Here is a 22,256-nt window from a genome sequence, read left to right on the forward strand (position 1 = left end):
AATCCAGCTTGTATATCTGCAAGTTCTGGGTTTATATGCTATTGAATCATAGCTTGGAGGATTTTGAGTGTGACCTTGCTAGCATGTGAAATGAGTGCAATTGTACAGTAGTTTGAACATTCTTTGGCATTGCCCTTCTTTGGGATTGGAATGAAAACTGACTTTTCCAGTGAGAGTTGGACCATAAAGTAGGCTGAGTGCTGAAGAATTGATGCTTTTGAGCAGTAGTGTTGGAGAAGACTCTTGAGAAACCCTTGGATGGCAAGGAGATCAAATAGGTCAATCGTAAAGGAAACCAACCCTGAATATTCATTGAAAGGACTGATGCTGAAACTGAAGCTCCAATACTTTGGCCACCTGATGGGAAAAGCTGACTCACTGGGAAAGACCCTGATGTTGGGAGGGATTGGGGCAGGAGGAGAAGGGGGCAACAGAGGATGAGATAGCTGGATGGCCTCACCGACTCAGTGGGCCTGGGTATGAGCAGGCTCTGGGAGTTGGTGAAGGACGGGGCAGCCTGGCGTGCTGCCGTCCTCGGGGTCGCAGAGTCGGACACGACTGAGCGACTGAGCAACGACAACTGGGTACTCTCTGCGGCCCCAGCCCAGCAGCCACGCCTCCCGTGCGCAGGCCCAGGGGCGGTGGTCTCAGCCCCAGCAGCCCCGCTGCCCTACTGTGTGGATCTGGGCAGCTCACACCCCCTCTCCGCACCACCCGCTCCTTTCCGTGGCAGGAGACTATAGCCATTGTTGTTGTTGTTTTTAGCAGCAGAACTCTTTAAAAAAATCTAATGAAAATTTACAGCAAAACCCAAATATAAAGCAAAATGATACAAGGTCAATTTTTCTAAGGTTGACTAGGACACATCAATACTTGCCAAACCTCTCATACAGCCATAAAATCCCAAGGAAAAGAGCTTGAAAACTAGAGCTTACTTATTTTCAATAAAAATTTCCAATTTAGAGATTTGCTTATTTTTCCAATTTGGAAATGCCATTTTTATGGGATTTATGGGATTTCAGATATTTATGGGTAATTTGCTCTAGGTCTCCCACTGGTTCATATTTTACTTACAACTGTAGGGAAGGCCACTTCTTTAAAACACTTTTTGAAGCCTCCTGATTATACAGAACTGTGCTAGAAGCTATAAAGAAAAATAGCCGTGGCCCCCAGTTCCCTGGCATTAGAATTAGAAATATTGAGAGGTCAAAGAGGAAATGGGTTTTGGACAAATTTTCACCCTGTACTTTTCGACCTTTTCTAACCTATGACTTCCTTCTGATAAACATAAAGATCTCATGGCCTGAGACTTCTTGATGTCATCCCACATTTTTGCTTTGAGAAAAATTTTGTTCAACCTTTCTTTGTGTTATTTATCTAACAAAGACAATAGGTATTATATTTTCAAGTTGCACACGAAATTATATAATAACAGTGCATTATTTACTTGCTTTTTCCGAAACACACGTATGCCATCCCCAAAGAATGGAACCCCCTCCCTCCTTGCAGTCACTGAGTATAACTGACCAAATTCCTTCATCCTCATTTGTGCTTAAGCCTTGCTTTCTTCAGTTATGAGGCGTGAGGCCTTAGTACTGGGAGCGAGGTGGGGGCGGGGAGTTGGTGGGGACATAGGTGAAACCAGAGTAGCCTGGGGTTGACCATTGTCGAACTGGGCGAGTGGTCTATGGAGATTCTCGGGTGCTCTCTCCACTTCTGTCTGCTTCAGAAATTCCCATAATGGAAGGGTTGAAATGCAGATGCTGTTCTGGGCCTGCGGGTTGGAGTGGCGTGTTTCGCCAGCTGCAAACCTGGAGGCAGGCTGAACAGCATCTTCAGTCGCTGCCGCCACCCCTGACCACTGCTCTCCCGCCTCCACTCCCTGAATCCGTTTTGCTCCACCAGAGTATCCTACCGCCCCCCTCTGAGGACGCCCAGGGAACTGCAGCGGTCCAAATCCCAGGTCAGAGGAAGCCCCTGATTCTGCGTCCCTTCACTCACCTCTTGACAGAAACCAGTGGAGCTGGTCCTGGCCACCGCAGTCCTCTGTAGCCTGGGGTACAAAGGGTTAACACTCTGCCTCTGGAATGACTGGGTTTCCCTCTGGTCAGAGCCGCCGTTTAGGCTCATGCCTTCCTGGTGACTCAGCACAGACCAGCATGACCATGAGTCTGTGGTTCCGAGTACAGGGGTAGCTGACTCACATTACCAAAAACTGACTGGTTTACACTTGGCTTCTCCACCCAGGTTGAATCAACTCACCTGTGTCCTGAGTGGTGGATGCCTCATGGATGGTCAATGCAGCCTCCAGGAAAAAATAAATCAGAATCTGCTGCTAACTAAAGAATCTGTGGCATTCAAACGCAGGGAGGGGATTGTTGGGGGTGCAGAGTGGGCGGGCAGGGCACCAAAAGGACTGACATCCGAAAAATCCATCTGTGACAAAGTGGCTTCCAACTAATTAAACAGAGAAAAACCTCTTTAAGGGAAGATAATCCTATTGGATCAGCTTGCAAGATTTTTCCAGCCACCTTCTGCCTCTTAGAGTTTCAATTAAAAGCTATTTAGCAGATGGCAGTTTCTGAGTCACAATCTTAGACTCTGGCAACCACGTGAGCTGTTATTTTCCCAGGGGGTCCTGGCCGCATATGGCCCTGGAAGAGGTGCGATCATGCTTTCCTGGTGGGCAATGGAGAGACCTCTCCCATCTTAGCACTCAGATGACAGTCATGTCAGTGTGCCCATCAAGGGTGATGAGCAGGAGGGACTTTACTGCTAATTCTGGAATTTGGGGGCTCTGGAAGGCATAACATAGCAAGGCTGGAAAGGAGCCTAAAAACACATCGTGTGTGTGTGTGTGTGTGTGTGTGTGTGCGTGCTCGTGTGTGTGTGCGTGCTCAGTCGCTCAGTCGTGTCCAACTCTTTGTGACCCCCAGGATTGCAGCTGGCCAGTCCTCTCTGTCTGTGGAATTTTCCAGGTAAGAATACTAGAGTGGGTTGCTATTGCCTGCTCTCGGGGATCTTCCTGCATCTCTTTCATTTCCTGAGCTGGCAGGCAGATTCTCTACTGCTGCGCCACCTGGTAGGCCCGCCCTGGGGCCCAACCCCTTCTTTTTTTAGAATAGGGAAACTGAGGCTCAGAGAGGTGATGTGATCTATCCAGAGTCACCTTGCAAGGGAAAACCAGAGTCAGGAATACGTCTCAGTCTTGTTTACTATAGAAATGACTTCTCTGTTTATTTTAGGGACTTAATTCATTCCCTGCTTCTCTCCCAAGTTCTCTTCTTATTCTCACGGAGCACCTCAGGGACATTTTCCCCATGATCTGACAAACTGGTCAGCAGAGAGGCTTGAAAAGGTCACTGAGACCCCCTCCTGCTTCATTGCAGGAATCAGTGCCTTACTGCTCTCCTCCTCAAAGCTTCCTACTAAAGCTGAAGTCCCAGCTTCCCTTGGGTGCTGTCAAAGAGAAACAAAGCCGGACACTGGTCAGAGGCAGCAAGACAGATTTCACTCAGCTCTGCTGCAGTCGGGGGGGAGCTCAGCCCCACTCCACTGAAACAGACGACTGGAGGCCTTCAAACCCTGCGTTGTGCTGAAGGGAAGCAATAAAGACTGTGAGCGAGGTTGGCGATGGGTCAAGGCCGCCTGTGTTTTGTTGTTTTGTTTTGTTTAATAACTTTATTTCTTTGCTTTTGGCTGTGCTGGGTCTCTGTTGCTGCGTGGGCTTTTCTCTCGTTGCAGCGGGCCGGGGCTGCTCTTCATTGCAGTGTGTGGGTTTCGCATTTGTGGCAATTCTCCTGTTGCGGAGCAGGGCTTGAGGGCACTTGGGATTCAGCAATTGGGGCTCCTGGGCTCCAGAGCACAGGCTCAGCGGGTGTGGCACACAGGCTTAGTTGTTCTGCGGCATGTGTGATCTTCCGGGGTCAGGGATCAAATCCGTGTCTCCTGCATTGACAGGTGGATCCTCTAACACTGAGGCACCAGGAAAGGCCCCCACTTGTGTTCTCTATTGAAATTGGGCTCCCACCTCCCCCTACATTCCCCCTCCTCCCTTTGGAGGCTGGGAGACAGGGCCCTCCCATTCTTGATGATTACACTCCAAGTGATGGATTTTCAGTTCAGTTCAGTCGCTCAGTCGTGTCCGACTCTCCGTGACCCCATGAATCACAGCACGCCAGGCCTCCCTGTCCATCACCAACTCCCGGAGTTCACTCAAACTCATGTCCATCGAGACGGTGATGCCATCCAGCCATCTCATTCTCCGTCGTCCCCTTCTCCTCCCACCCCCAATCCCTCCCAGCATCAGACTCTTTTCCAGTGAGTCAACTCGTCGCATGAGGTGGCCAAAGTATTGCAGTTTCAGCTTCAGCATCAGTCCTTCCAATGAACACCCAGGATTGATCTCCTCCAGAATGGACTGGTTGGATCTCCTTGCAGTCCAAGGGACTCTCAAGAGTCTTCTCCAGCACCACAGTTCAAAAGCATCAATTCTTCGGCGATCAGCTTTCTTCACAGTCCAACTCTCACATCCATACATGACCATGGGAAAAACCATAGCCTTGACCAGACGGACCTTGGTTGGCAAAGTAATGTCTCTGCTTTTCAATATGCTATCTAGGTTGTTCATAACTTTTCTTCCAAGGAGTAAGCATCTTTTAATTTCCTGGCTGCAATCAGCATCTGCAGTGATTTTGGAGCCCAAAAAATTAAAGTCTGACACTGTTTCCACTGTTTCCCCATCTATTTCCCATGAAGTGATGGGACCAGATGCCATGATCTTCATTTTCTGAATGTTGAGCTTCAAGCCAACCTTTTCACTCTCCTCTTTCACTTTCATCAAGAGGCTTTTGAGTTCCTCTTCACTTTCTGCCATAAGGGTGGTGTCATCTGCATATCTGAGGTTATTGATATTTCTCCCAGCAATCTTGATTCCAGCTTGTGCTTCTTCCAGCCCCATGTTCCTCATGATGTACTCTGCATATAAGTTAAATAAGCAGGGTAACAATATACAACCTTGATGTACTCCTTTTTCTATTTGGAACCAGTCTGTTGTTCCATGACCAGTTCTAACTGTTGTTTCCTGACCTGCATACAGGTTTCTCAAGAGGCAGGTCAGGTGGTCTGGGATTCTTATCTCTTTCAGAATGTTCCACAGTTTATGGCGATCCACACAGTCAAAGGCTTTGGCATAGTCAATGAAGCAGAAATAGATGTTTTTCTGGAACTCTCTTGCTTTCTCCACGATCCAGTGGATGTTGGCAATTTGATCTCTGGTGCCTCTGCCTTTTCTAAAACCTGCTTGAACATCTGGAAGTTCACGGTTCACATATTGCTGAAGCCTGGCTTGGAGAATTTTGAGCATGACTTTACTAGCGTGGGAGATGAGTGCAATTGTGTGGTAGTTTGAGCATTCTTTGGCATTGCCTTTCTTTGGAATTGGAATGAAGACTGACCTTTTCCAGTCCTGTGGCCACTGCTGAGTTTTCCAAATTTGCTGGCAAATGAGTTCAGCACTTTCACAGCATCATCTTTCAGGATTTGAAATAGCTCAATTGGAATTCCATCACCTCCACTAGCTTTGTTCGTAGTGATGCTCTCTAAGGCCCACTTGACTTCACATTCCAAGATGTCTGGCTCTAGGGTAGTGATCACGCCATTGTGATTATCTTCGTCATGAAGATCTTTTTTGTACAGTTCTTCTGTGTATTCTTGCCACCTCTTCTTAATATCTTCTGCTTCTGTTAGGTCCATACCATTTCTGTCCTTTATAAAGCCCATCTTTGCATGAAATGTTCCCTTGATATCTTTTTCTCGAAAAGATCTCTTGTTTTTTTTTTATTCTATTGTTTTCCTCTATTTCTTTGCATTGATCGCTGAGGAAGGCTTTCTTATCTCTCCTTGCTTAGGTCCTCAAAAAAGATAATACTGGCTTGTGGAAGATATATCACAGCAGGACAGAGAAAGGATTTCCAATTGCAAGTTCTTCAAAGTAAATGCTCATAAGAAAAGGGAAGTCAGGGGCATATAATCAGGTTTTTGGAACAAACAGTAAATCCTTTTGGCAGTGTTGAGATTTCTATGAAATTAAAACAGGCTGGCTCCTTGGAAGGAAAGCTATGACAAACCTGATAGTGTATTAAAAAGCAGAGACATCACTTTGCCAACAAAGGTCTGGATAGTCAAAGCTATCATTTTTCCAATAGTCACTTATGGATGTGAGAGTTGGACCATAAAGAAGGCTGAGTGCTGAAGAATTGATGCTTTCGGACTGTGGTGCTGAAGAACACTCTTGAGAGTCCCAAGGACATCAAGGATGTCAAAACAATTAATCCTAAAGGAAGTCAACCCAGGATATTCATTGGAAGGACTGATGCTGAAGTCAAAGCTCCAATACTTTGGCCACCTGATGTGAAGAGTTCACTCATTGGAAAAGATCTTGATGCTGGGAAAGACTGAGGGCAGGAGAAGAGGGTGACAGAGGATGAGATGGCTGGATGGCATCACTATCTGTCTTGTCACCTATTCTTGACTCAGTGATCATGAATCTGAGTAAATTGCGGGAGATGGTGAAGGACAGAGGAGCCTGGCGTGCTGCAGTCCATGGGGTCACAAAGAGTCCAACGCAGCTTAGCAACTGAGCAGCAACAGTTTAAGGGGACTGGGACCATTGTCCTGGGGATGCAGACCTGAGGTGTGTGGTGTTCAAGTGTCTTAGTACAGAAGGGGGACAAGATCATCTGTGCCAAGAGCCTGCAGCTCCGATGCGCCAAAGACGAGGCCCAACCAACAGGCAGAGGAGCCTGACTTGCATTTGGTCAAAGAACAGTCTCTGTCAGTGCCGAGGAGACTTCTGCCGCCCTGACAGTCAGGAAGTTGATTCAAAGGTTTTCCCGTGTAACCTGCTACAACTTCAGCTGGTTTCTACCTGCTCTGCACTGTGGCTGGACGTTGGTTCGTGTTCTGCTTGGAATGTCTCTTCCTATACTCAGTGTCAAACTTTTCCAGACTGGATTTTAAGTTGTCTGAAGATAAGATCCACGTATTACATTAAGGAAAAAAACTTCCATTGTACCTTGTAAGTAGCTGATTTGATCATTATTTTCTGATCAAAATCCCAGATCACATTCCATTTTTAATGGTACTCACCAACCTTCTAGATCCTATTTCTAGAACCACCTCTGTGGCTTTTCTTTACCCTCTTCCAACTTGGGAGGCCAAAATCAAGCTTAGCAATTCATGTCTGTACATCTCACGAGCACATTCTCTTTCCAGAAGGCCCTCGAGAATTCAATTCATCCAGTTTTCGCCGAGCGCCTGCTACAGGCCAGACAGATGCTGCTCTGGGTTCTGAGAAGAGATCAGCAAGTTGTTGTATTCTCACATGCTATTAAGCAGCCCAGCACGAGACTGAGCAGTGAATGAGTGATTTCAGGACTCGGTGAGGCGCTCAGAGACCGAGGTGTGTGTTAGTTCCTCAGGTGTGTCCGACTCCTACAACCACATGGACCGCTGCCCGCCAGGCTCCTCTCTTCATGGAATTCTCCAGGCAAGAACACTGCAGTGGGCTGCCATTCCAGGGGTCCCTATGGATGGAAAATGGTCAGAAAAGTTCTCTCCAGAAGAGACAGTGTTTGCTTGGGCTGGCTTCCCTCAAAGCAGAGCCTGGGAGGGGAAACCTTGTACAAGTGACTTATTGAGAGAGATCTGAAGAAGCCTGTCAAGAAATGAGGGGCGTGAGATAGAACAAGAGACCAAGTTAGGTTCCTGCTGGAGTCTAGCTCTCGTCCCAGGGGACTCTCTGGAGGGAGTGGGAATTACACCGGAGCTGTCTCTCTTTGAGCCAAACAGGACAGACTTCTGTACTCTTACCAGCCAGTCACTGGCTAGAAGCTGCCCCAGGGCTAGGGTGCCTAGCCTCCCATGTGTTTCTAGGGGAGAAGCCCCTGTTGGTAGAGGGTGAATCTTGGGGAAGGATCCGGCTTTCAGCTGCTAGAAGCTAACACTCATAGCCCCTGGGGAACAGGTGTCCTGCTCAGCTAACAGGGATCGGAGTGAGTGCCCCCAACCTCTAGCACAATGTCTGAACTGACTCTAGAGAGGGTACTAGTCAAAAGTAGTTACACAGGATGTATGGGAGGGGATAGTAGGCTGTTTCAGAGCAGAGTTACAAGGGGAAGAGAGAACACGATACATTTGCCAAGGACAGAGGTTTGGTACGTCTTGGCTCTGGGTGCTATAACAAAATATGAAGTGGGTGGCTTATAAGTAACAGATGTTTATTTCTGACAGTCCTGGAGGCGAGAAGTCCGAGATCAGGGGGCCAGCACGGTCAGGTGCTGGTGACGTCTTCTGGGTCATGGATTTCTGTTTCCTCAGAGTGTCCTCAGGTGGCAGAAAGGGGCCACGGGAGCAATCTGGGGTCCCTTATTTAAGGACATGAACCTGAATGACCTTTCAGAGGCCCCTCCTCCCTGCCCCATCACCCAGGGGGGTGAATTTCAACTGGTGAATTCAGAGGAAGGGGACATACACGTCAGCCCACTGCCCTGCAGATGGGATAGACAGAACCATGGGCTTAAAAAGAATGGAGTGGGACTTCCCTGGTGGTCCAATGGCTGGGACTCCATCGGATGCAGGGGGCCCTGGTACGCTGCAACTGAAGATCCCACGTGCCGCAGCTGGGTACAGGAGCAGCCTAACACATAAAATATCTGTAAAAAATGAAAAGGGTGTGTGTGGCAGCAGTTAATCGCAGTGAGGGTAGGAGTCCTCCCCAGTTTGGTGAGTCGCGTCCACCCTTTTGCCTCCTCAAAGGAGAATGGGGACGCCATCGCTGGGGAAAAAGAACCGGAGCATGGAAGGGGGCTCTGGCCAGGATGCACGGAAGGATGACTAGTTGGAGCAGAGCGACATGCGAGTCATTCCGACTCACAAGATTGTATGAGCTTCTCCCCCAGCAGCGGGAGATGTTTATAAAACCTTCTCAGGCCCCGTTCTTTGAAGAGGCATTTGATTTACTCACCTGCAGTCAAACACCCAAGAAGCCCCAGTAGACTCATTCGTTACTATGCAGTGGTTTACCCAGCCTGTCGCTCTCGCTGGAGGCTGTGAGCTGGTCCTGGCCCCAAATCCATCTCCCTGAAGCCAAGCTGGCTGCTCAGGACCTTGAGTTCTGCCCGGTGATCTCAAATTGATAAATTGCTGTTTCGTTCTGTTCTTCTCCTTTCCTGAGAAGTTGTTTCCTTTTGAAAAGATGAGCACTATTGTAGCTTTCCCCTCACTGGGACCTCAGTCTGCCACATGACCTCAAAAATAATAGCTGAGTGTTTTGCAATAACACTTGTCAACAACTCCTTACCTCTCCCACTTCACTGGCTTGAATATACCCATCTTCAAGCAACTCTTCCTCTGTGGAATTTAATCAGGCAAACACCTTCCCACTTACGGGAGATGATGCTTGTTTTTGGTCTGTGATTGCAGTTAAATCTTCGATAAATGCATTAATGAAGTTGTATGAACCAAAAATCTACTCTGAACCTCTTAAGAGTGTCAAAAGATTATCAAAGGCTTTTGCTGAGATGATCTGTGTGACTGAATACACACACATGTGATTGGATGGTGGACATATACAAAATTACAAAGCAACATCCAAGCTCCACCTATGTCCTGTATAAGCTCCATGTCCTCCCCCACTTAACTAATTACCAAAATAACTGTGTAACCACAGGAACTGTTCTGATTTTCATTTTCACCTTGGTGGCATTCCTCCTGCATTTTTCAGGCTGTGGTGTTCATTCATTCACTCCATAAATACATCTCAGAGCATCTGCTGTGTGGCAGCCACAATCAGGTGCTGGAAAAGCAACAATGAAAAAGTATTTAGGGTCCTGGCTCTCGTGGAATTTCACAGTTTCGGTAGAGAAGCAGATATTCAGTAAATCATTTTAAAATGTTTAGTCACAGGAAAAAGAAAAAAAATGTAGACTCGCAGTCGGGACAGTTTTAAGAAATAAAAATACAGTGGTGTTCTGATTACCTATAGCTGCACAACAACCGTCCCAACACTCAGTCTTAAGGACAATAGACTATGTGATGTTGATGATCACTGGACAGGAATCGATCATCCGGCAGCTCTGGCTGGCATTGGCTGGGGTGACGTAAAAGCTGGATGCTGGAATCATTTGAAGGAAAACCCCCCTCCCCTGTCTCCGGGACTTCAGCTGTACGTGTAGATGGAACGCACCACATTGCCTCTCCACGCAGTTTGGGCTTCCCCGCGGTACGGCTGGGCCCCCAGGGTGTGTATCCTGAGAGAGGGCAGGCGAGAGGCTGAACCAGCTGTGCAGTCACACCTTCCCGCGCAGCTTCAAGGGGAGGGGAAATAGTCCATGTCTTGATAAGGTTTCAGAACCGCATGTAGGATCAGAAATGCGGCTGGGGCAAGTTTTGGAACGTGTAATATCTCACAAGCGGCTAAGAGAGAGCGAAGACTTTCTTAGAGGGATCCAGGACTTTTTAGGGTGGGGTCCGGAGGAGGTGGGGAGACATGGAGAGCAGTAAAGACAGTGGGATCTGGCTCGGGAGGAGGGCGGCTCCAGCGGGAACGGAATGAAAGCGCGGCTGCAGCAGAGCGAGCCTGCGCGGGGGAAAGGCGCCCGCAACGCGGAAGTCGTCCGTGGGCGCCCTCAGGGCGCTTCAGCAGCCTGCACCTAGCGTCCGGCTTGTCTGTTGCTGCACAAACCACCGCAGACTCCTCAGCGTAAGAGAGCCCCGTCCCTTGTGACTTTTTTCTCCCGGGGTTCTGGAGTTGCCTGGGCTCAGTCTCACGGCTCTTCCCACAGGCCTCTCGGGCGGCTGCAATCAGGTGGTGGCCAAGGCTGGTGGTCACAAAGCCTTCCTCACTCACATCTGGTGTCTTGATCGGGAAGACCCCGAACAGCAGGGGCTCCCCGGACACCTGTGGCTCTGATCTCTGGTGCCTCCAGCATGCATATCCTGGGCAGCGAGACTTCTTCCAGGGGTCCCTGCAGTCAGACACTGCTCATCCAAGTGGTCACAAAAGCCCACCCATTTCCAAGGAGAAGGGACACACTTCTTGATGGTAAGCGTGTCAAAGAATGGGCAGACGTGGCTTCAAACTGCTACATGCGGGGAGCAGGGGGTAGGGGGCGACCCTATAACCCACTGTCCAGAAAAAGGCATCCTTGAAAGTAGGTGCTTTTCCAGCTTGAACCAGGACATACGGTCCTTCCTGCTCCAATGGCCACAGCCCTCTTCAGCTCCTTTGCCTTCTGACCGTCCAGTGTGTCATTTTCAAACACACACTTATTGAAATTTGGGCTTTAAAATATATTTTCTGTTTCTTGGTCATTTCTCACTTCTAGATCATAAAGAGTGTCTCAAGGTTGCTTTTTGCTGATGAGCCTGAAACTTGATGGTTTACGAATTTTGTCCCACAATATCTTTCGTGCAAACTGAGGCAGCTTCTGGCCTGTGGAAATAACCACTCAGGATGCCTGTCTGTCAGATGAGAGAAATCTAAGCAATGGAAGATTTTGCTTCAAGAAATGCTTTTTAAAGAAAAAACCTCATTCTTTGGCTAAGTGGTTAAAAAAAAAAAAAAAAAACAGGGATGACTCATCAGTTGAAATCAAATCCTTCATCCCAAAAAAGTGTTTTTATAAGAAGTGGGTGTTTTTTTCTGTCCCCGAAGGCAGACGGCATAATATTTGGTGCCTTTCTCTTCTGAGTAATATATTCCATCTCAGTGGAAAGTGACAGCTTCAGAGTGGAGCCAATAACATTTTATTTTCGGAGCTGGGCGTGATATCCCCTTATGCGTCTTCAGCCCCGAGAAGAGTTCAGCTGGGACCATTCCACACAGGCCCCTTTGCCTCCCTTCCCTCCAGCCAACTGTTAGCCTGTTTTCTGAGGACCCTGGATGCCTAGGGAGGGCGTATGGAAACAGCACCAGATGTAAACAGCCCCTGACTATCAACAAGCATGACGCTGACTGTCCTTCAAGAGTCCACCCAGTGTCCACCTTCCTCTCCTAACCTCAGGCCCCACTCAGGAGCCTCTATTCCTTTCACAGATCTCCACCAGAACATCTTTTCTTTCCCAAGACTCTACAACTCTGTGTCATTTACTGAAAGAAGGCAATGGGATTCATTTCTGACCCATGAAAGCAAACGTCCCATTCCACTCTATCTATCTTCTTGGAGACTTCCAGAAATACCTCCTTGCTAGAAGACAAAAATGCAAAACATATATCCAACTCTTTTCCAGGTTGAAGTCCACAGGGAACTCGTACGAGCCCTGAACTATTGCTCCAGCATCAAAAATTAAAGGGTATTTAAACGAGATACTACATGAGATGAAGACCAGGGGAAAAGATAAGAGAGCCACCCGGGGCGGAACAGCAGCACTACCAGCTGCTCAGAGCACAAGCGGGGCGGGGCTTAGTGTGGCCAACAGTCCCAAGCAGCCTGGGCCACAGAAACTTTCAGCTTCCCAGTCCAGAACAAGTTCATCACCCAAACTGGAGTCCTCTTCCTTTGTTATATTTATTTTTTTTATTTTATTGAGGTATAGTTGACTTACAGTGTTGTGTTAATTTCTGCTGTACAGCAAAATGACTACGTCTTATGTATATATATATTCTCTTCTCAATAATATTCTCATTATTGTTCATCACAGGATGATGAACAATAGTGTAGCTCCCTGTGCTAAACAATAGGTCGTTTCTCCATCCTATACATAATAGTTTGCATCTGCTAATCCCAAATGCCCAGCCCAGCCCTCCCCTCCCCCTTTGCTGGAGTCCACTTCCTTAATCAGAAGCTCCGCTGGGATAAGCCAGGTTCTGCTCTGGAACAGGAGGAGGAAGGCTGGGGCCTGGAGGGGAAGGAACAAAGCCAGAGGAACCACTGGTCACTTAGGCGTCTTGGCTCAGGGGACCACGGGGTGTCCGGGGTAAGAAAGTGGCCGTGGTGGTGGTGAGCACCCTCACAGAGACGTAAGAGGGCTCACCGTCTGTCTGAGGCTCGAAGGACCGAGGCAGGACCCCACTCCGTAAGGAAGGGGCCACTTAAACTATAAGAGGAGCAGGTTCAGCTGAGCTTTTAAGGTCCCCTCCAGGCAGAACCCCTGGGGTTAGGGGTGGTCTGGCTTCTAGCCAAATCCCAGGGCTCTGCTCTGTCCCTCTTCCAGGCTCTGGGCCCTCCTCTCCGTCCATCCCTGGTGGGAGGGCATTAATTATTCAAGCTTCCTTTTTTGTCTTCACCAGCCATCTGTGCATCTCACTGCTTCAGCTCCAGAGAACAATCCAGCAGTACTGCCCTGTTCTGAAATAGCTGGAGGGGACAGTTAACACCACCGTGGACTCCCCTTTCCAGAAAAACGATGTTCAAAAGTCAGAAATAAGGCAAAAAAAGATGCAAAACAGAATGCCTTCCTCAGGGACATTAGACCTTCTAGAAGGACACAACTTTGATTTTTGTTTATTTTTGATTCAATATTTTATAAGCCTTTAAAATTAGCTATTAATTTGTTGAAAACCATTAGGGTACAAATGGCTTTTATCCAGTAGTGGTGCAAGTGACCTTTTTCCTGTAGAGATAAAAATCATGTTCTGTTTCTGGAGAAGATAACACTAAAGGTTGTAGCTTTATTGCCTTGAGGAAAAATAACCAGTTTAGTATCTAACTCAGTGACCTTACTCCCCAGTTTTTCCTTTCACTGACCATGCATCAGATCATCTTATACACCTGGTTCTCTCATGAATGAGTTAAAATAAAACTTTTGACACGTACGCCTTAGATATTTATAGGAAGATTATACTTCCTTTTGCTTTTTTAACTTTTCTGTTTATACATTTTTTGCTTTTTAACATTTTAAACATCCTTTCTACAGTCCCCTGCTCCTCCCACTCCCCCGTCTCTGTTTCTGATTTCCTCTGGACTCACCAGATTGTAGTTCTAAGTCCCAAGTGCTCTTCATCTTTCTGTCCTTCAAACACTGATGACACCCTGGGCCTCCCTCAAGGGCTGTGGTAAGCACATCTTTGGGTATAAATGCTTTTAAAATGAATTGATCAGTTGCAGAATATGGACACCAAGATGTCCAGCAATAGAAAATCATGGCACATCAACACTAAATACCGTGCAGCTAAGCGTAATCATTGTCAAGTCTATTGCAGCCACGTGGAAATGCTCAAGCAAACCTATGAGAAGACTGTGTATAGGGCTTCCTCGGTGACTCAGTGATAAGGAATCCACCTGCCAGTGCGGGAGACATAGCTTCCACCCCTGACTGGGGAGCATCCCACAAGCCGTGGAGCAGCTAAGCCTGTGTGCCCCAACCACGGAACCTGTGCTCTAGAGCCCGGGAGCCATGACCACAGAGCCCGTGAGTCCTACAGCCTGTGCTCTGAAACAAGAGAATCCCTCACAAGGAGAAGCCCATACACCAGTCCGAGAGAACTGCCCGGGCTTGCTCCAACTGAAGAAAACCCGCGTGTGGCAATGAGGACCTGGAGCAATCAGACATCAGTAAATAAATAAACTAAGTATTAAGGGGAAAAGTATATAAAAAAGACAGTATATAAAATATGAATTGGAAGGTAAGATAACCATGAAAATATCTGTGAGAATGGGCTATTAGGAAGCTTTTTTGTTTTTTTCTCAGTGTTTTTAACCATGGCTTTTGTCCTTTCAATGAAAAAATGTAAGCAAGTTTAAAACCCAAGCAGGCAGAGCATTAACATTATGTGATATTATTGATATGAAATGGATAGTTACCACCAACATGGTCACAGAATAAAGGCTGGGAGATTCTATTAAGTGACTCTCCCGAAATCTCCCACACTTACCTGTTCTGCCATCCTTTCACCTCCACTTAGGGAGCCCTGTGTGTGCGTGCAAGCTGCTTAGTTGTGTCTGACTCTTTGTGACTCTATGCACTGTAGCCCGCCAGGTTCCTCTGTCCATGGGATTCTCCAAGCAAGAGGACTGGAGTGGGTGGCCATGCCCTCCTCCAGGGATCTTCCCGACCCAGGGATCGAACCTGAATATGGGTTCTTTACCACTAGCGCCACCTGGGAAGCCCATGGACTCCGAGGTCACTTTAACTCCATCTGCTATATGACTGAGCAGGGAAAGGCAAGACCCACGGCATTAGATGAAGCCTGGTGGGGGAGGATTTGGGGGAGCTTCCGAAGGTTTATAAGGGAACGCAAGACCTCAACTCTCAGACTCACAGACAGGTATTAGCAGCTCTGCTCACAGACTCCCAGCAGGCCTGCAGTCCCTTTGGAGGGCTGTCAAGATCCAGCTGCCCATCCCTGCCCTTGACATTGTCACTGCTGCTAGCCCTCTGTTGACCTACTCAGATCCACCTTTGGGCCAGAGAAGGGGAATGTGCACCCTCTAGACCCCAAACTGGGACCCAGGCCCAATACTCCTTTGTCCACCCTGCCTTCCTGCCACTTGGAGCATCCACGCCTGGCCACGGAGAGGCTTCCTGGCCATGGACATGGTGCTGGCTGTCCTTCAGAGCCCAGACTTTTCCTCCGCCCTCTTGGAGAAAACCACAAAAACAAAGCAGGAGCCAACTTTGTTCCGAAGGGAATGTTTTCACCCTGTTTCTGCTTCATGAAGCTCTTTGGCCTGTAACACAGGCAGTGAAGCATCCTGAGGCTCCCAGAGGTACCCATGCCACCAGCCCGATGACCTGCCAGCTCCAACCTCACTTGGAGTTGCTTTTATTTCCCTGGCAGCTTTTTGAAGTTGGCTCATCTTCTGCATGTATGTATTTACAAACACACTTTTATGTTCCTTAAAAATCTCCTTTCTTTTGAGTCCCTGAGTCAGTCTTGGTTCAGTGAGTAACAGAGTCCTACTTTGTCTGATAGGTTTGTTCATTCTTAGCTATTTTTCAAGCACAGATCCCGAGCATAAGCTCCTGATGGGCAGGGACATACTTTACATTTCTTAATAGCTAACATAATGCCCTACACAGATAAATATCTATTGGCAACCTGGAAACAATCCTAATGTCCATCATTAGGAGAGTGGATAAAGAACTTATCTGTTCATATAATGAAATACCATTTAGCAATAAAAGGAATGCTTCACTGATGCATACCACAGTGTGGATGAATCTCCAGAACATTACACTAAGAAAAAGCAGCCAGTTGCAAAGGAGCATTCCATCTGTGTGAAGCTCTAGAACCAGCAATGCTAGTCTATGTGGATTGAATGCTTGTACCCCTCTCCCCATTGCTGTGTTGAATCCATAGCCCTCAGAGTGACTCTATTTGAGATGGGGCCTCTGTGGGAGTGACTAGGTTCAATAAGGCCATGGGAGAGGGGCCCTGACCTCAGAAAATTAGTGTCCTTTGAAGGAGAGACACAGGAGGGCTCACTGTCCATCTGCCAGTACAAAGAGGAGGTTGTGTTAGGACAAGGTGAGAAGGTAGCTGTCTGAATCAGTTGGAACCTTCCTCCTGGATTTCCAACCTCCATGGGAAAGTAACCACGGGAAAGTAAATTTCTGTTGTTTAAGCTGCTCAGTCTATGGTATTTTATCAATACTATGGCAGCCCAAGCTAAGACAAGGCCAGAGCAGGGGTTGCCTCTGGGGGAGCTGGCATGACTGGAAAAGGACGCACAGAACCCTCCAGGGTGAAGCATACGTACTACATCTTGACTGGGTGGTGGTCACATGGATGTTTACACGGGTATATGCAAAAAAGGGTTGAGCTATGCCCTTCAGACATACGTTTTTACTGTATGCAAATCGCAACTCGATAAAGAACTGAAAATTAAATCTGTTGGTAAGAATGATTGGAGAAGGAAATGGTAACCCACTCCAGTATTCTTGCCTGGAGAATCCCATGGATGGAGAAGCCTGGTAGGCTACAGTCCACGGGGTCGCAAAGAGTCGGACACGACTGAGCAACGGAACAGAACTGAACAGACGGAAGAATGATTATCTCTTCACTGTGACTCACACCCTGCAACAGATCCATTTGGGATGAAGGTTTGACAACCACTTGCCGTGTACAAGTTCTTGTACTAATCACAGGGATAGCAAAGGGCAGTGGGTGGAGCAGCCCTGGTCCCTGGTTCCCAGGGAGATGTTTCCACCTCCTGAAGTCCTCAAGTCACAGCCGCTGAGCCAAATCAGACCAAATGCTAATGGTTCGGTAAGAGACTTTTTGACACCTGGGAAGCCATGTTAACCTGTCATGCTTCCACGGAGGCAGCTGTTGCCTGGTTCCTTTGAGAACCAGCCCCTCCCCAAGAGCTTCTCAGCCGCTAGCAAATTCCACCAGGGAAAGCAAAAGGGAAACAGGAAAGCCAATGCAGACAATGTATAATGAGATACTAAACTGTGCAATTCTGACCTTGAAGACTACTTCTTCGCAAGCAAAAGAAGCTGCAAACAGTCTACACCCACACTCCAGCAGCTGGCTTTTCTGTGATGTGAGGTAATATTGGGGCTTTTAGCACCCTGGGACGGACCTGAGAAATGCCTCCCCAGGGGGCTTCCATGCCCTTCTCTCCTGAAGCTGACAATATGCAGCCAGACCCCAGCGCTGAGCACCAGAAACAGGGACGAAATCGAGGCGGTCCTCCCCAGGGATCCCTGGCACTGTGCCATTAAAAAACGAACAAAGATTCCTTTTGAAAATCACTGACATTCTAGGAAAGGTAAACACGTGACTTGCCTGCCACCCATCTTCCATCCTGAGTCCTTAGCAGATGCTCTAAGTTGATCATAGCTCGTTTCATCACTCAGCCCAGTTCCAGAATCAGCGATGTGCTAGAGCCAGCTGGTACCACCTCATGAGAGCCGATGGTTAAGCCCCAGGAATCTTGGGACTTCCCTGGCTGTCCAGTAGTTAAGACTCCAAGCCTCCAATGCAGGGGGCATGGTTTCAATCCCTGATTAGGGAACTAAAAACCCCATGCCACATGGCATGGCCGGAACGTTAAAAATAATTCAGGAACTGGAAGAAACCTAGATGCCCTTTGACAGATGAAAGGATAAAGAAGTTGTGGTACATATACACAGTGGAATGTTACTCGCCATAAAAAGGAATGCATTTGAGTCAGTTCTGATGAGGTGGATGGACCTAAACCTATTATACAGAGTGAAGTGAGTCCGAAAGAGAAAGATAAATACCATATTCTAACACATATATACAGAATCTAGAAAAATGGTTCGGAAGAATTTACTTACAGGGCAGCCATGGAGAACCAGGCGTACAGAATAGACTTATGGACCTGGGAAGAGGGGAGGAGAGGGTGAGATGTATGGAAAGAGTAACATGGAAGCTTACATTACCACGTGTAAAATAGACAGCCAACGGGAATTTGCTGTCTGGCTCAGGAAACTCAAACAGGGGCTCTGTATCAACTTAGAGGAGTGGGATGGGGCAGCAGACAGGAGGGAGGTTCAAAAGGGAGGGGATACATGTATACCTGTGGCTGATTCATGTTGAGGTTTGACAGAAAACAGCAAAATTCTGTAAAGCAATTATCCTTCAATAAAAAATAAATTTAAAAATAACAATTCAGGAATCTTGATAGCTGTTTGCTAAGCATATTCATTATTAAAACTAAATGATATAAGTTAATACTTAAATGAGTCACATTAAAAACAAAAGTAATGGATCCTCAAAATTCATCCTTCCCTGATTGTCTTATCACCTTTTATGATTATCTATATGTCTGAGGTTATTCACAAATATGGTATCTGGAAATGCGACATGATGGTGTGCTACTGGGTATCTCTTCCCAACTCTGTGTTGACAGATACAGTATTAGCTCCAAATATGTCACCATGACAGTATTTACATCCCAGAAACCAGTATATCCAACAAGTCAAGGCATCCTCCCCACTCCCCTGGTGAGAGACGGTCTTTAAACATCGACCAGCACACCATCAGAAAATGAGACCCCAGAGGAGGCAGACTGTGCCAAACAGATTCCTCTCTGCCTCTAACAGGGGGAGGCGTGCTGGTCAGCGTGCCTTTCCTCCGGCATGCAAAGATGCAGCTCTAAGCACTCACAGAGGAGGTCGGAAGAAAAAGACGGAGAGACCTCCTGGATCCAGCCATGACTGAAGCCAGAAAGACCTGCTACATGGTTTTTACTGGTGTGAGACTTGCCTAGGCTGGATCCAGCCATGCCTGAAGCCAGAAGACCTGCTACATGGTTTTTCCTGGTGTGAGACTTGCCTAGGGGCACCATCTTCTCCATCTCATGAAGACAGCAGGAGGACTCAGAGCTCAGCCCAGGAGGGGACAGGTGACTCTTTGCCCTGGAGTCTTCCATGGAGTGCCAGAAGGAGTCCTCTGAGGACCACAGGCCAAGGTCAGTCAAACTGAGGAGCAAACACGGGGTGTAGCAGCTGGAAAGGCTGGTCAGAAGGAGGGCATTTGGGAAGCCCTGAGACCCAAGAGGGATACAGGCAGGGGTGCGAGGCTCCAGAAAGAACAGATCTAGGGTTTCTTGCTGGGAAGTCTGGCCTGTGGGCAGACAGTAGGCCCTGGCCTCAGAGAACTTGCTCACAGGGATGGTGACGTAGAGACTTTTTTCGTAATTTCAGGCAGTGATCACAGAAGCGGGATAAGTCGCCATGGCCAGGGCCAAATGAGGGCACTGTGGGTTAGGGTGGGGGCCTCAAAGTCGGCCTGAGTCAGTGGCTCCAGCAGGTGCTTACTTCTCACGGCTTCTGCCCTTTCTATCCCCCTTTATTTAATTCAGATTAAAATCCCGCTCTGAAACACTGGGGCCCAGTCTTCATGGAGCAGAATCACCCAGGCACCCTCTTAAAAGGCAGACTTGGGGGCTGTGCCCCCAGGAAATTCCATGGAGAGGTTCCAAAACTAGGCCAGGAATCTCAGGTTGTGAGTCCCTTGGGGAAGATTTCCCATTTTATTGTCAGTTTTCACCTCTGGCAAAGGCAGCAAAGAGCCAATCGGGGTGGGCAGGACTGGTCACAGAATTTGCAGAGTCCAGCCTAAAGGGAAATTGCAGGGCCCCCTGTTCAAAAGTTATTAAGGATTTCAAGACAGTAGAACATTTAACCAGGCACAGACCCGTCCAAGCAGGAGCCCAAGGTGACTGCCCCCAGGAAGCCCTGTTAGTTGGGCCCGCCTGCCTGTGGGGCTCCCGTGTCATCTCAGTATTTGTATTATCGACTGGGTTTCTTGGCCTCCTAACTCAAGAGAAATTAATATGAAGCTGGACCGGAATTCAGGCAAGACTTTGCTGGGGCCCCTGCTGCAGTGGGGGAGCGGGAACAGTATCCTTGTTTGCTCGCTCCCCACGCAGGAATGAGCTGGTTCCCTATACAGGGTGAAGGCCAAGGCATGTGCAGGGGGTGGGCAGGATGGGATGGCTCAGGGGTCAGCCCACCCCTTGGTGGTGCAAAGTGCAGGGGGCATGCATATACCCTGCTCTTGCCCCTGACTCCCTGTTTTTGCTCCCAGCCCTTCAGGAGTGGCAGTTGAGGGTTGGTTTCTTCACACCGTTGCTGCAGCTCAGTCTGCACTTCAGCCGTGTCCACCTTTGCGACCTTATGGACTGTAGCCCGCCAGGCTCCACTGTCTGTGGGATTTCCCAGGCAACCCCCAACGGTGAATACACCGTTTCTATTTTGTTGCTGGATGAGACATTCATCTAAGTACAAACACTATAGCAAAGGGTTCAGGCCCCAGGGCCCAGTCCATCTCATCTGTACCCCAGGGGTTGCCCACCCACCTTTCAAGGACAGTGGCTCCAGGTAAAAGGCAGTGAGTCTTGAAACCCAGTGTCTTGACTTTGGAGGAAAGCCATGGTCCTCCAGGGTCGGACAGAGCAGCTCTTCAGAGTTTACGGAAGCTCTACTTCCTCCCAGGCCCCTGAGGCTCCGGAGCTATGGCTGGGTCACGTTTGGAATCTGGAACAAACATAGAAATGTCTCAGGGAGATGGGAACGAGGAGGGGAGAGGACCCTGCATCTGAGAGCCCGACTAGAAAGGAAGCTGCAGGGGGTCAAGCCCGCTGAGCCTCAGGCCTGACTCTTGTTGGCCGGGTCACTTTCCACTCTCTGCTCCTTACTGAGAAGACACCAAAGCATTGGGATGACCAACACATCCCGGTTTGCTTGGGACGTCCCTAGATTCAGCAACAAGAGCCCTGAGCACTGTTCACTGGGTTAGCCTGGGTGAACTAGGAAGGATGGCTAGTCAGCCTCCATAAATGTGAGTCACAGGGCCCCGTGCAAGGGTTCAGGGACTCCTGTGGGCAGGGGTCCTCCAAGCCTCATGGGCTAAGCTCCCACCATCTGATGCAGCAGGTCAACAGCCTCAAGCCCGGGAGATGCACGTTTCCTCCGTGTTCACCAGGACCTTCCGTCACTCACAATCAGGTCCAGCACAGCTTACTAGTGTGGCTGTGGCTGGTGATTTATTGCTTTTGATTTTTCTTCCCCAAAACCCCTCATGCTCTGAGCAGTTGTCCTCCGTCTCTGGGGACATATGAGAATCCCCTACGGGACTGGACTTCTATGCCGTTCAAGGCCCCAGGGTCATTCTGACCCACAGCCAGGGTTAAAGCCCTGAAGCTCTAGGGCCTAGAACACCAGGCACATGATTTCCCTTTTGTCCAAAACAGCTTTTTTTTTTCCAGGAAAATCTTGGCTCTGCTCAGGGCCTCCTTCAGCTCACCTTTCTGTAGCTCTGAAAGGGCCTCCACTCAGGCTTAGTCCTGGTTTAAGTAATATTTTTTTAACCAAAAAAGCTCAGTCCTAGATTACATTTTCTTGATAGTCAAACATTTGGCGCTGTCCCTATGATCGATGCAGACATCTTATCTCCAGGTACATACTTGCCTCTTAAAGATGAAAATCCTGAACTCCAGGTTTAATGACAATGACCAGGAGGATCTATTGATTGTCCAGCTGGAACATTCTTATTCTAAGGATACAGTGAATTTGATGCCCAACCATGTTCCCTTCTTTACATTGGCTACTGGGAAGCTCAGAGAGTTTCACTTTTGCAAAATGGCAACCCATTCCAGTATTCTTGGCCTAGAGAATCCCTTGGACAGAGGAGCCTGGTGGGCTGCTGTCCATGGGGTCGCACAGAGTCAGACACGACTGAAACGACTCAGCATGCCTGCATGCGTTGGAGAAGGAAATGGTGACCCACTCCAGTGTTCTTGCCTGGAGAATCCCAGGGACAGAGGAGCCTCGTG

General features: G+C 48.3%; 1 long non-coding RNA gene across 2 annotated transcripts in view; it reads right to left on the minus strand.

The window, feature by feature from the left end:
* Window positions 1-4,069: 4,069 nt before the first annotated feature.
* LOC148778665 (uncharacterized) overlaps window positions 4,070-22,256 on the minus strand; it is a 34,093-nt gene continuing 15,906 nt past the window's right edge. Inside the window, exons 2-5 of one of the 2 annotated variants that reach the window (XR_016037178.1) lie at window positions 20,781-20,958; window positions 9,756-9,856; window positions 9,026-9,245; window positions 4,070-8,714 (exon numbers count right to left, since the gene is read on the minus strand). This is a non-coding gene — a long non-coding RNA (uncharacterized LOC148778665). Of the gene's footprint in view, window positions 9,246-9,755; window positions 9,857-20,780; window positions 20,959-22,256 lie in introns of both variants that reach the window. The other variant, XR_016037177.1, reaches the window with a different exon arrangement.

Source organism: Moschus berezovskii, chromosome 1, assembly GCF_049115385.1.
Source record: "Moschus berezovskii isolate FMDL1 chromosome 1, NW_MosBer_1.0, whole genome shotgun sequence".
Classification (NCBI taxonomy): domain Eukaryota; kingdom Metazoa; phylum Chordata; class Mammalia; order Artiodactyla; family Moschidae; genus Moschus; species Moschus berezovskii.